The sequence below is a fragment of the Lepidothrix coronata genome, unplaced genomic scaffold, assembly GCF_001604755.1.
Source record: "Lepidothrix coronata isolate B3197 unplaced genomic scaffold, Lepidothrix_coronata-1.0 Scaffold139, whole genome shotgun sequence".
Lineage (NCBI taxonomy): Eukaryota > Metazoa > Chordata > Aves > Passeriformes > Pipridae > Lepidothrix > Lepidothrix coronata.
The window spans coordinates 342,309-354,044 of NW_016690319.1; the positions used below are offsets into that span (position 1 = coordinate 342,309).

The following is an 11,736-nucleotide window of genomic DNA, read 5'->3' on the forward strand; positions in this document are numbered from 1 at the left end:
TTTAAAGGAAGGAGAGCGAGGAGGAGGAGGGGGAGGGGAAGGGGGGAGAGTCTCTCTCGCTCGCTCGCTCTCGCGCACACACACACGCACACACACACACAGGCACACGCATGCACTCGCACACACACACGCACCCGCCCGCTCGGCTCCGCTTCCGAGCTGCCTCAGCAAGGAGGAGCCCGGACGGAAAACACCAGGGCAGCAAGGTACCGGCGTGGGGCAGCCCTGCCTCTGCCTGCGTGTCTGTGCGGTGTGCGTGCGCGTGTGTGTGTATATGTGTGTGTGTGTGTGTGTGCCCGCGTTCCCCCCGCCCGCTGTCTCGCACAGCCCCTCCGGGCGGGGAGGTGCGCGCTGCCCCCGGGGAGGGGGCGGCGGTGCCGTCGGGGCAGCGCGGCCGCGGGAGGCCGGTCCGACTGGGGCCGGGGGACTGCGAGCCCTGCGCCGCCGCTCGGCTCTACGCCTGCTGCTTCCTGCCTGCGCGGCGGCGGTGGGGAGGTGGGGGGGGGGGGAAGAACCGAGCAGCGGCTGGAACGCGGAGGTGGCGTGTGTCTGTGTGTGTGAGCGCGGCGTCTCCTCCTCTCTGGCGGCTCCCGGCCCCGCGTGGCGGTGGGGCTGACTTTGTGGAAGTCCCGAGGGGTGAGGGTGTGCGAGTGTCCATCCCTACCGCCCCCCATGCCCCGCCGCCGTGCGACTCGAGTCGGAACCCTCTGCCGTCCCCGCATTGCCTTCCCCCGGCACCGCGCCCCCGGCCCTCTCTCCGCCCTCCTCGGCCCCCGGTTTCCCCCTTCTGTCCATCTTTCCCCCACTCCTTTATTTCCAGACCTGCCCCCGCGCCGCTACTCCCAGCGCCCTGGCGGCTGCCCCTTTCGGGCAGGCAGTGCCCCACGGCCACCTGCGATTTGAAGTAGCTGAGGGAGCGATGCTCCGCGCCCGCGCTGTCGGCCTTTCAGGGTTGGGGATGCGTCCCCCGGAGGCCTCTGCCCGCCCAGCACCTCCGCTTCCCCATCGGGCCGGGAGCGGGGTCGGGTCCCGCCGCTCATCACCCCTGGTGCTCCTGACTGCTGTTTTACCCGGCACCACATGTTCCTCGGTAACGCTGTTTGAGAATTGCCTTTTTTCGTGAAACTTCTCCTTGGGGAAGTACTTGTTCTCTTTTCTTTTGTTTTTAAGACCTTCTTCTCCCTCTTCGTCGATGCAGGATTTGGAAGCAGACTTCCTGGAGAAGGACCCTGGCAATGAGTGCAGGTTTCCCTGAAAGCTGAGGCTGTTTCTTATTCCCTAGGAGACTGAGAAGAGAGGGGGCCCCGGATGTCAGCCCAATCTCCGTTTTTTATTTGTCTCGACTTTGAGGCAGATTTCCTCTTTCAGCTCTGGGAACTGACAGGTACAATTCCTGTAGGCACCTTTGCATGTCTCATAAACAAGACCAAGGCCAAGAAGTTGATAAGTCAGTGCTTTTCCTAGTTAACCAGCGGTATGCCCTTCTATTAATTGCTATTAGAAAGTTAACCTTGTAGCTCAGTTATTGAATAATCATTAATCCATGGAGGATACACAAGCCCAAAGGTTAATAATAGGAATAGCAATTAATAATATTGACCTTGCCAGTGGGAAGAGTATTTTTGTCATAGTTATTAAAAGGCACTCCTATTTGTACTGTGTACAGTGGTGCAAATTTGGACCCAATATGCTGAGTACCAAATTAATGCAACAACACCAGAAATTAATTTACCCCATTATCTCCATGTTATCAGTCCTCTGACTTTTTCTCCCTTTAAAACATATCATTCACTATTCTCAGTTTAGATAGAAATGCTAGGTCTTTAATCAATTCTGACATTTCCACTAGAAAATAACATCAAGCTCACTTACACAGATAAAAATTTATTTGCCTGCAGCTGATTTGTTGTAGTGCTTTGGACCTATTCATTTCTCAGAGAGAATTTAGCTTTCTATGGTCTTTTGATACCATGGGGTAATAAATAGGAAATCAGTACAAAGGGGACATTCTCACTTTTATGAGTCCAGCTACCCCCTCCCTAGAGCTGCCTCCTCACAGGGCTGCTCAGACTGACTGACTGACTAACCTGCATCTTCTATTGTCAAAGATCCATCTCCTTTATTTTGTATCACATTTCTGACTGGCTGGTCAGTAAGCCCTAATAATAATCATGTTTCATGTCTCAGAAATCTAATAGTCAAGTTACTCATTGTTACAAATTGCAGCTAAGCTATGTGGGTTAGTCGCGTTATCCCTACTTTAAAGGCAGGGAAACTGAAACAGGAAAATTAACACATTTGCCTGAGGCTACACATGGATTTAAGAGCAGATCCAGGACTGGAACTGAATTTAGACCAAGCTCCCTCTTAAAGATTCTTAAGTGTACTATGGAAAATGCTTCTTTAAAAAAGAAATGTAACGTAAACCTTATTTTTCATCAATTTTGTACGTTAGTCAAAATACATTTTTTTTTTTTAGCTCACAGTTCCTTTTGTAAAGATAAGATTTATCCAGCTTTAAAAAAAAAGTGTGGTGGTACCTTTCAACTACATAGGCCAGTTTACTTTGGAAAAAAATATTTAACATGAGATTGTGAGCAGTAATGGGAACAGAATTGCTTGTTATTAGGCTCCTGTAAACAATATTTGCTGAATGTTATGGTGTAGTTACAGGTCAACAAAACACAATGAGAAGTCCAGCATTAGTATAGGTAAGGTGCTCTTGCTTACCTAGTGTGCATCAGTTTTCACTATAATGCACTTTCAGTGCTTTCAGTATCAAAATACTTAGCATGGGTCTAAACATTGAAAAACATATGGGACAACCATATACTGTGTTTGAGAGTTATGTACCAAGTTGTGTCATTCATGTCACTGAAGCAAGACATATATTGCCTGCCCTTTAGCTGTGACATGTCATGAAAGCTGTATGGTATGACTGAGCACAGATGGCATGCCTAAAAAGCAGGCATACAATATAACTTTCCTGTTACTGACACGTAGACATTTCCTCTTCCTCAATGTCCACCCCTAGATGTTTGCTTGCCCAGCCTTCTACAGGAACTTTAGAAAGTCTTGCTCATCCTGCTCATCCCTGGTGCCTGGAATGGTACAGTCAAAACCCTATACAGAATAAGTGTTGGCTTTTTTTTAAATTTTATTTTTTTTATTTATGCTGACAGCTCCATTCTGAGCATTTTTAGAGTCCTGCTTTGAGGGAAGTGGGTGCAGATCTCATTCAAATAGTCATTCTCCAATACCATTAGCATTACCTGCCAAAAATGAAAGTGGCATATGAATCACAATAAGCTACTCATGAATTTGTGGATTTAGAACCTGCCAAGGAAAGATATACATGAGATTTCAAAGTCCCACCAGTTGCAGGGACTTTGAATAGTATGTAAAAGTACGTTTATCCAAAGACCATCTTATTGATGACCCATTCTATAAGGGCTACAGACATAAGTGATTCCAGGGAAGGGTAATACTAACTGAAAATATTTCTGTTTTCATCTTTCACTTACAAGTGAGATAGTGAAAGTGATGAATCTGCTAATTGTAACTATGTCAGAGACCTTTCCTGAGGTGCTCCTTATTAAAGTGCTACTGTGACTCTTTTGTGTGAGAAGAGCTTTAAAATCCTCTGGGAAATATCCCAGTTGCTTTCCAGTTCCTTTCAGACATGTAAATATCTTTATGTTTAGACATGAGTAGAGAGGGGTGGAAAACGAAGTTCAGCGAGGAGTAGAATGGGGTTAAAAGCATCCACATAGATCCAGGAACCAAATACATACATTCTCTATCTGATGTTTGCTGGGAAAATGAAATGTTCATTATCAAGAAGAAACGCTGCATAAATGTGTGGATACTTGAGATTTATGTTTACCCATGATTGACAGAGAAGGCCATCTTCTGCCTGAAATTACAGATGAGCAACAGAACTCTCAGGAATGCTCAGATACTTATGTTGTTCTCAAGTAATATGTACATTACCAAGTATGGTTTATTTCCAGCTTGTAGTATATGAATAATGCTATATGAGTGAAAAAAACTACATGCCACCTAGCATGCCCTACGATTGTTTGCTTTTTTCATGGTTTGCTTTAAACTAAGCACATCAGAAACTGAAAATAACATTTGGGTCTTTTTTCCTTCTTAACATAAAAAACCCACAGCCAAGGTTTTGTAAACTATTTATATGTTGTTACTTGTGAAACATAACAAAGAAACCTGCATACTAGCATGGTCTACACATAGATATCTCAGCTGCTTGTTGAAATGTTAAGACGTGGTTTGAGTAACTGTGTTCCAACTGGTTATAAGCATTACCTGTTGTAGATGAAAATGGTAGTGAACAAATACAACCATGCATTGTAGCCTTCTGTGCATATTTTAGGTGCAAGTGACCATTATCAGCAGTACCTCAACCTTGTCTGGTGTTCCGTCTCACTATTGACTCAGTGGAAGGTAGTCAGACTTTTCTGAATGTATCGCCAGGGTATTTCTGCAGTCTTGATTATTCTACTCCTTGTTGGTTAGACACCAATCTCCCAAGCTTAAGCCTATGCCACCTCACTATCTGAATGTCTCTCCTGAAAATTTGTTTTCTGAAATGGGAATCCTGTCAGTAATAACAAATTCATCTATCTGTCTCCAGACTGGCTTAAGTGTCCTCCAGTCACTTAGTGAAGACCTGTGTTTTCCAGCCTTGATGTTACACAGTACGTCAGTCCATTCAGCTTCTCTCCAAGATGGTAACTACTTTCTGTTCCACATCTCTTACACGAGATCTTTGGATTACTTAAAAAAGTAAGCTGCGTCCTGTATATTTCCTTTTAAAACTTCTCTTTAGGAAAAAAATCAACTTATTGTGGGTACATCAGTGATATCAAACTCACTTCTCTTTTGTCTGACTGCTCTCTCCATCTTCTGTCAGTCTAAAAAGTGTAATTTTTTAAAGGATTGAAGGAGTTATATTAATATTTGTGTGAACCATTTTTCCTGCTCATTGTCTGTTCTTTTCTCCTTCCCCTTGGTGTCTGGTTCATCTTGACTGCTTTTAAAAATTCTGTTGCCTCTAGTGAGGGACTGCCAGATTAAACCAGTGAAGAGAACCAGGTGACTGTCTACTTTTATGAATATAGGTTGTGTATAATAAATTCAGGTTTTACATCTATGCAAATTAAATCATCATATGATTCTGACTACATGCATTTTTTATCAAATATGGCATATATTTCACGAATTATATTTAACTTGTAGTCATGTTGCAATTTTAAATACCTAACTAGGCGTTACAAGGTGTGCCACTAGGTCTTGGTAAATAGGTTTACAAACACAGAAGAAAGAGAAGAAATTTACCTTTTTTCTTGTATTCTTGGTAAGTTCAGTGAAAAAGTTTTTCCTGCTATAGGTGATAATATTAAACATCTCACATACTGTTTGTCTTTAGAGACAAAAATACATTTTGTTACTAGAAATGTAGAGATTTTGTAGGGGCCTAAACAGAACATGACCAGAATGAGGAAGTTTTAAAGCAACATGTCTTTGGTCTGGAGTTTACAACATCTAGTTAGTAGGGCTTTTTGCTAATGTTTCTATCATGGAGTGGAAGTCAAATGTCAAAATAAATTTTTTACTTCCGCAAAATTATATATTCACCTTGGGAATATTGTGAAGTGAAAATAAGATTTAGCAAAATTCTTTCTGTGGGATTTATCGACAGACAGGGCAGTTTTAGTGTCAAGCCCTAAGCCTTGCAATATGATTCCCAGCCGTAGGTGCACCATACTTTGAATAATCAGTCTGTCAGCTGAGCTATGACAAGGATTATGCTGTGAAGGTAACAACTCAATGCTTTCCATGTCAACTCTCTTTGGTAATTGCTGCTGTTTTTTCTTAAATAAAAAGATATTTTGGTGAGCACAAAGATGTCTCTGTCAATACTTGTGTTTTGATCAATAAGAGGATCTGGATGGTGTGAAATGTGGAACTCAGTTAGAATTGAAACATCTGAACAAACAGCTGTGATTCACAAAACCTCTGCTAAGCAGTTGCCTAAACCTCAAAGCACTACGTTTGCCTGTCATGATTCATGCCTTGGAGTTAGTTCCTTTTCCACCTGTGGCTTCCAAGTGGCTTTCCAGGAGTGTTCATGCCCACCCAAGTCCTCTGGACATCAGTACTGCGATATTCTTCCACTCAAGTGTCCTGGTCATCTTGGCCTCCTGGTCACTTCTGGAGTGTGCCCAGATTCCCTGACATGACTGGCTTTTTGACAAAGTGCAGCAGCGTCACAGCAGTAATGATAGGACTTATTCCCAGGACTATTTTTACTTTTTTTTTTTTTTTTTTGAGGGGGATGTTTTGTGTATTCCACAACAATTTAACATAGTGAAGACAGAAATAATCCCGAGAAAACTCAGTGTGTGCCCCAGCCCTGGGAATAACCTAAACATTAGATTATGATCTTGAATTCATTTGTGCTCAAGGGCGCTGTTTCAGCAGAAGGGTCGAGACTGCCTCTTCTAAAATAACCATCAGCCTGGTGGTCAGAGTCCTCCCTGGGGTGAGAGGAGTTGTGAATTGGGGCCTTTCAGGGCAGGAGAGATGAATCCCATGATTGTGTGAGTGCTCTAATCATAGAGTTGTTATATAGAGGGAGATGAGAAGCCAGCTTTTCCTCCAGCTATGTTTTAATAAAACATAAGTTTTGAAGGAAAGATCACAGGAACATATTTTCATAAAAAGAATCAGGGTGTAGATTCTGAGTGGATGGAGGCACCTCTCAGACAGCCCTGTCTTTAGAGGTAACCCTCAGGTAGAGCGCTGGCTTAAGAAAGAGGCAAGATTTTAGATTTGGGACAAACCTCATGTTTTCCCTGGTTAGCTCCACTCATCTTATGTTGAGGTCAAGACACGCTGTGCTGGCTGTTTTCCAGGCCACCCAAGTGTCTCCCTACGTATGCCACAGGAGGGTCACACTTTTAAACATGATACTGGATACCTGGTAGGGAACCATGGGATGAAAAATTTAGTTTTGGAGCACCAAAAGCCTTTATAGGGTTAGGCCATATAAATCAGTATCTGATAATTCATACAGTTGGTTTCATATTAACACCAGTACTTGATATCTGGTGGTAATGGTTCTCTGAGTAGAGTTTCTTGTCCATTTTTACTTTGTATGGCAAAGGACCGCACAGGAAACTGTTGGATTGCGTTTTATTTATAATGAAAATTCTCACTATGTTTCCCATTAGATGCTCTAATGGCTAGCATGGCTAGACACTCATATTGGTTTTGAGTCCTGTGGGATACAAGCTTAGAATTATATTTTTATGGAATTTATCTAAATTAAAATGGAACTACATATGAAAATTTTGACCTTTCTTGGGGAAAGTGTAATTATATTCAAAGATGCTTATTCCTCCTTTAAAAATAATTTCATTTTGCCTACTTGAAAACTTGCAAAATCAGGGGGCAGTATATTCCTCAAAAAATAGGTAACAACATGCCAGCAGTCCAGTGCACAGGTTTCCTCTGCTGTGGCATAACTGACTGCTTTTGCCACTTATAGGATGTATGGGCACAGTTGCTCAGGCAGTCTGTCCCATGTGTGTTCCCTTCCCCAAACCTGCTTGATACAACTGAAGAGGAGGTTACAAAGCTGCCCTGGAACCCTCCCATTTGTGATCCACATCCTACAATATGGATATTCTAAATATCTTGGGCTTTCCCTAGCTAACAAGCTGGTTATTCTGGCTATGCATAAAGATACAGATTTGGGTTTTAATTAACATCTGTAGTTTAATCAAACCATTTATGATCCTGAGAAATCTGAACTGTAGACTTTCCGGTTTTTCTGATGACAGACAAATACCATAAACAAAAAGGAACTATGGCTGTGGTAACTTTTGTGGAAACTTGAGAAGTCTGAAAACCGTATTTGTCAATGTCTGATGAAGAATTAAAAAAAATAATAGATAGGAGAATAAATACATTAGGGACTTCACAGAAGTTTTTAGTGTTTAAGTTTAAACAGCATTCTATGTCGTTTTACAGGGTCTAGCTCTCCTGCAGTGACAGTGATGTAAATCTCCTGCTAGGCCCAGTTTTATTATAAAAGAAGTTGGCCCAAAAGAGAAAATCTGGAATAAATTGCCGTGAAAGTGGATTGGCCTGTTTAGTCTGGTGACCCAGTGAAACAGTGGAGGACTTTATAATCTTCAGTACAGACAGGTCTTCATTGTTGAAGGAAGCAGGAAGTGCTAAGAGGCTATAATTGCATATTCTTTAATAAGAAATATAATTGTTGCTTTCTCCAAACAGATCTCAGACAGATTTTAATAGTGTGCACACATTGAGAAGCCTCTGAAACACACCCTTCTACACAAATTTGTTCATATACATTGATATATTCTAATGTGTTTACACCCTCTAAAAAATGTAGTCCCTGTAGAGCATTTCTGAATTGTAGGGTTCCTTACTCTATTTTTTCCCCTTTTTAGATTGACTATGATGTAGACAAATATAACTGAGCAAGATTCAGTAAGAGAAAAGAAGGTGCAGTAGATGTGTTTCTTTTGAGACTTTGAAATCTCTGTCTTGCAATAAAGGCTTGTCTTTGCCATGATTATAGTGGTCAGTCTTTACTACAATGTCAGGGCCTTGCCATCTTTCATTGTGCAGCATGTTCAAAAAAACCCCCACAAATAACTCAGATTTGTGTTTTGTTTTTTTCCAAAAAAATCAAATTAGGAAACTACATTTGTGAAGTAGTATAATTTTCTTTGTTGAATCTGAAGGTATCAAATCTTGTGTTAAACTAGTATTAATGTAAACCTTGGTCAACACATGGAAAAGCAGTGTTGTGCAAAGCCTATCATAACTACTGATTGTGAAGTCAGCAAAAGCAGACATGAGCTTTTAACACAGCTTCAGGTGGCTGAAATTCAGTTTCCCTCATTTCTTCATGCTCTATACTCTTGTTGTAGTCATTACAAAACAAATAGCTTTCTTAACTGGCATTAGGTGTATGGCTTTCTGTGAACTATGGTAACTGAGGCTTGAGATCTATGAACAATTGTTTAGTTTTCATCAAACTTCTTCAATGTGTAGATCTAAGCAAAATCATGCCATATGTTGAAAATGAGTTCAGTCATGACTGTCTTTCAGCAGCTGTACTAAATTTGTATTGTTCTGCAGTGCTATGTACAGCTTTTCTCAAAACAATTGAGATCACATATATATATTAAATTATTTTTATTACCATTGAGTATCATATTTCAAAAGCCTTGAATTCTTGTTTCTGTGAAATGGGAAGTTAGGAAAGTGCTAGTTTTTTATCCTGGGATACTCATAGCTTTGGTTTAGTTGAAGAAAAGATGCACCATGGAAAGATAGATTCTCCACGATGGCTGAAAATGTTAAAAGTTTCAAGCTCTGTACTCATAAAATCCCAAACAAATAACCAAACAACCCCTAACAACAAAAACAAAAATAAAAGTGCTGCATTCTCTTGTAAATTGTCCATCGGCTTTAGAATATAAATGCTTATCTGATAGTAACTTGTGTGAGATCATCAATTCCTTTTATACCTTCCACTAATCAATCACCCGCTGATAAAGGCTTCCATTGTTCAGGTGGCCTATGTGTGAGGTATTCCACTTTAGTTTAAGAGGGGTATTCAATATCATTTGCCTGATGCAGGAAAGAGTAGGACAGTCTACAGCATATTCATACAACTGGGGTTTAGGAAAAGATTTTATTAAAAAGAATATCTGCAGAAAGAAAAAAAGGATCAATACTGTTTGCCATAGTTAATATGATTTGTCTTTTTTAAAACTGCAAGTTAAGGTAAGTTGTATCTGGGCAAGCAGGAAAATGAAATCGTGGTTTGCTACTGCTTGGCAATATTCATGCAGTGAGTCAAGTCAACAATACTGAGGTTGAGCAGAACACAAACCAAGGAGGTTGCCCATGCAAATGATACATCCTGGTTGCTTCCTCATGAACTCTTCCATGAAATCCTGCTGCACCCATCTTGATTGCATATGCTAATCCTAGCTTCTTAATTGACTCATAACAGATTTATCTGGATTTCCAACTTCCTCTTCTCTTTAGAATGTTAATTAAAAGAAAAACGATTACATTTAAGATATTCATGACAGTAACAGAATTTTCTGCTTAGAGGCATTCGGGGCCAAATTTTGCTTTTATTTAGATAGGACTATTTAAAATCAATGAGCTTAAACTGTTTTGCACTAGGGACCTTTTGATACCCACACAGTAAAAAAATGGCCTTAGAAGCAATGGAAGACAGTTCATATAGTATATTTTCTAAATTTTACCTTGTACAGTAAAATTGAGAAAAAGCCCCCAACTTTTAATATAAAATATATATAAGAATCAAAAGCCAATTTGTTTGGATGAAAATGGGCTCAGAAGTGCTTATGTAGACTTGTGTATTCTCCCTGTCTTCCCCTAAATCACTCACTGTCACTATTAGGCCTGCAAAAGTAGGAAAAGGATACTCTCCGTATGGAATATGGAGATTTTGAGTCATGTCCCTAGTGTAAACAGGTAATTGTCCTTTGTTATTTCCTAAGCCAGATGCAGAGCTTGTTTATTTTTACTCAATATTTAGGAAAACTTTAAATAGTAGTTATGCTTTTTGTCATATGGACAAAATGAGATTTAATTAGAGAAGAAGTAGAATGAAAATTCTCTTCCTTTTTTTTTTTTTAAAAAAACCCCTTCATTCCTATTATGTACTTCTACAGGGCCTTTTTTTCCATGTTTTTGTTGTTGTTTTTGTTTTTGTTTCTCCTTAGCAAGGCACTTTGTAATCATGCTCTTGCTTGGTAACCCACCATATTGTTGTTGGTAATTTGGGGTTTTTTATATTCACTAGATTAAATCATACTATCCTATTTGGGATCTTCCCACCATTACAGCTTTTGCCACCCATAACCTTATTTTATGATCAAAGGGGAAATAAAGGGAAAGCAGTAATGTTAATAGGCTTTCCCATGCAGTCTCTCTGGGAATGGTCTTTTTATAAGTGTCTTGAACTTGACCTCTTCAGAAGGCCCAGAGGTCCAACACACATTTTTAAAGTTGCGTTTAAATTTTAATATTTTTATTCTGTGAAGCCATTTAAAACCTGGCCCTCAAAACACAAAGCATAAATCTTTCAGGACAGTCATACAGTAAAATTGATGTGTGCGGAAGAGAAATTCCGGAAAACCCCTACAGCTCTGTTGCTTTGCTTTTCATGTTGTTTTATAGATACGTTCCCTACAACACTACCAAATAATCAAACAAAATCCAATGAATAATATTGTGATTTCATCACTCTGGCATTTGAACTTGCAAATACAATTTAGCAATGAATTAGGAGAGGAAAAGTTTTGCATTGCCCCACCCTCATTATAAAAATGTTCTTCTGAGCCAAGCATTTGAGGCATTAGAAAGATTTACAGTAATAATATAAGTAGCAGTAATGAACTTGGGAACAAGGGAGTCTTGTAAGAGATTCTCAGAATGAGAGAGAGGTTTTGTAAGCAATTCTATCAACACTAAATAAATATTTAGGAAGATTGTCTTCTCTTAGTAAGTCTGTATAATAATTGTAGTGCTAATAGGAAGTATATGATTTGGATATGAGAAGATACGTATCTCTGAGTCCATTCAACTTGTTTGTGTAGGTGAATCTAGTTCTCATTAAAGGTACTG

At 40.2% G+C, this 11,736-nt stretch overlaps 1 long non-coding RNA gene across 1 annotated transcript; it reads left to right on the forward strand.

The window, feature by feature from the left end:
• Nucleotides 1-99: 99 nt before the first annotated feature.
• On the forward strand, nt 100-5,821 carry LOC108503461. Its single transcript, XR_001876839.1, has 3 exons — nt 100-206; nt 1,199-1,384; nt 4,658-5,821. It is a non-coding gene; the product is annotated as an uncharacterized LOC108503461 (long non-coding RNA).
• Nucleotides 5,822-11,736: the final 5,915 nt, after the last annotated feature.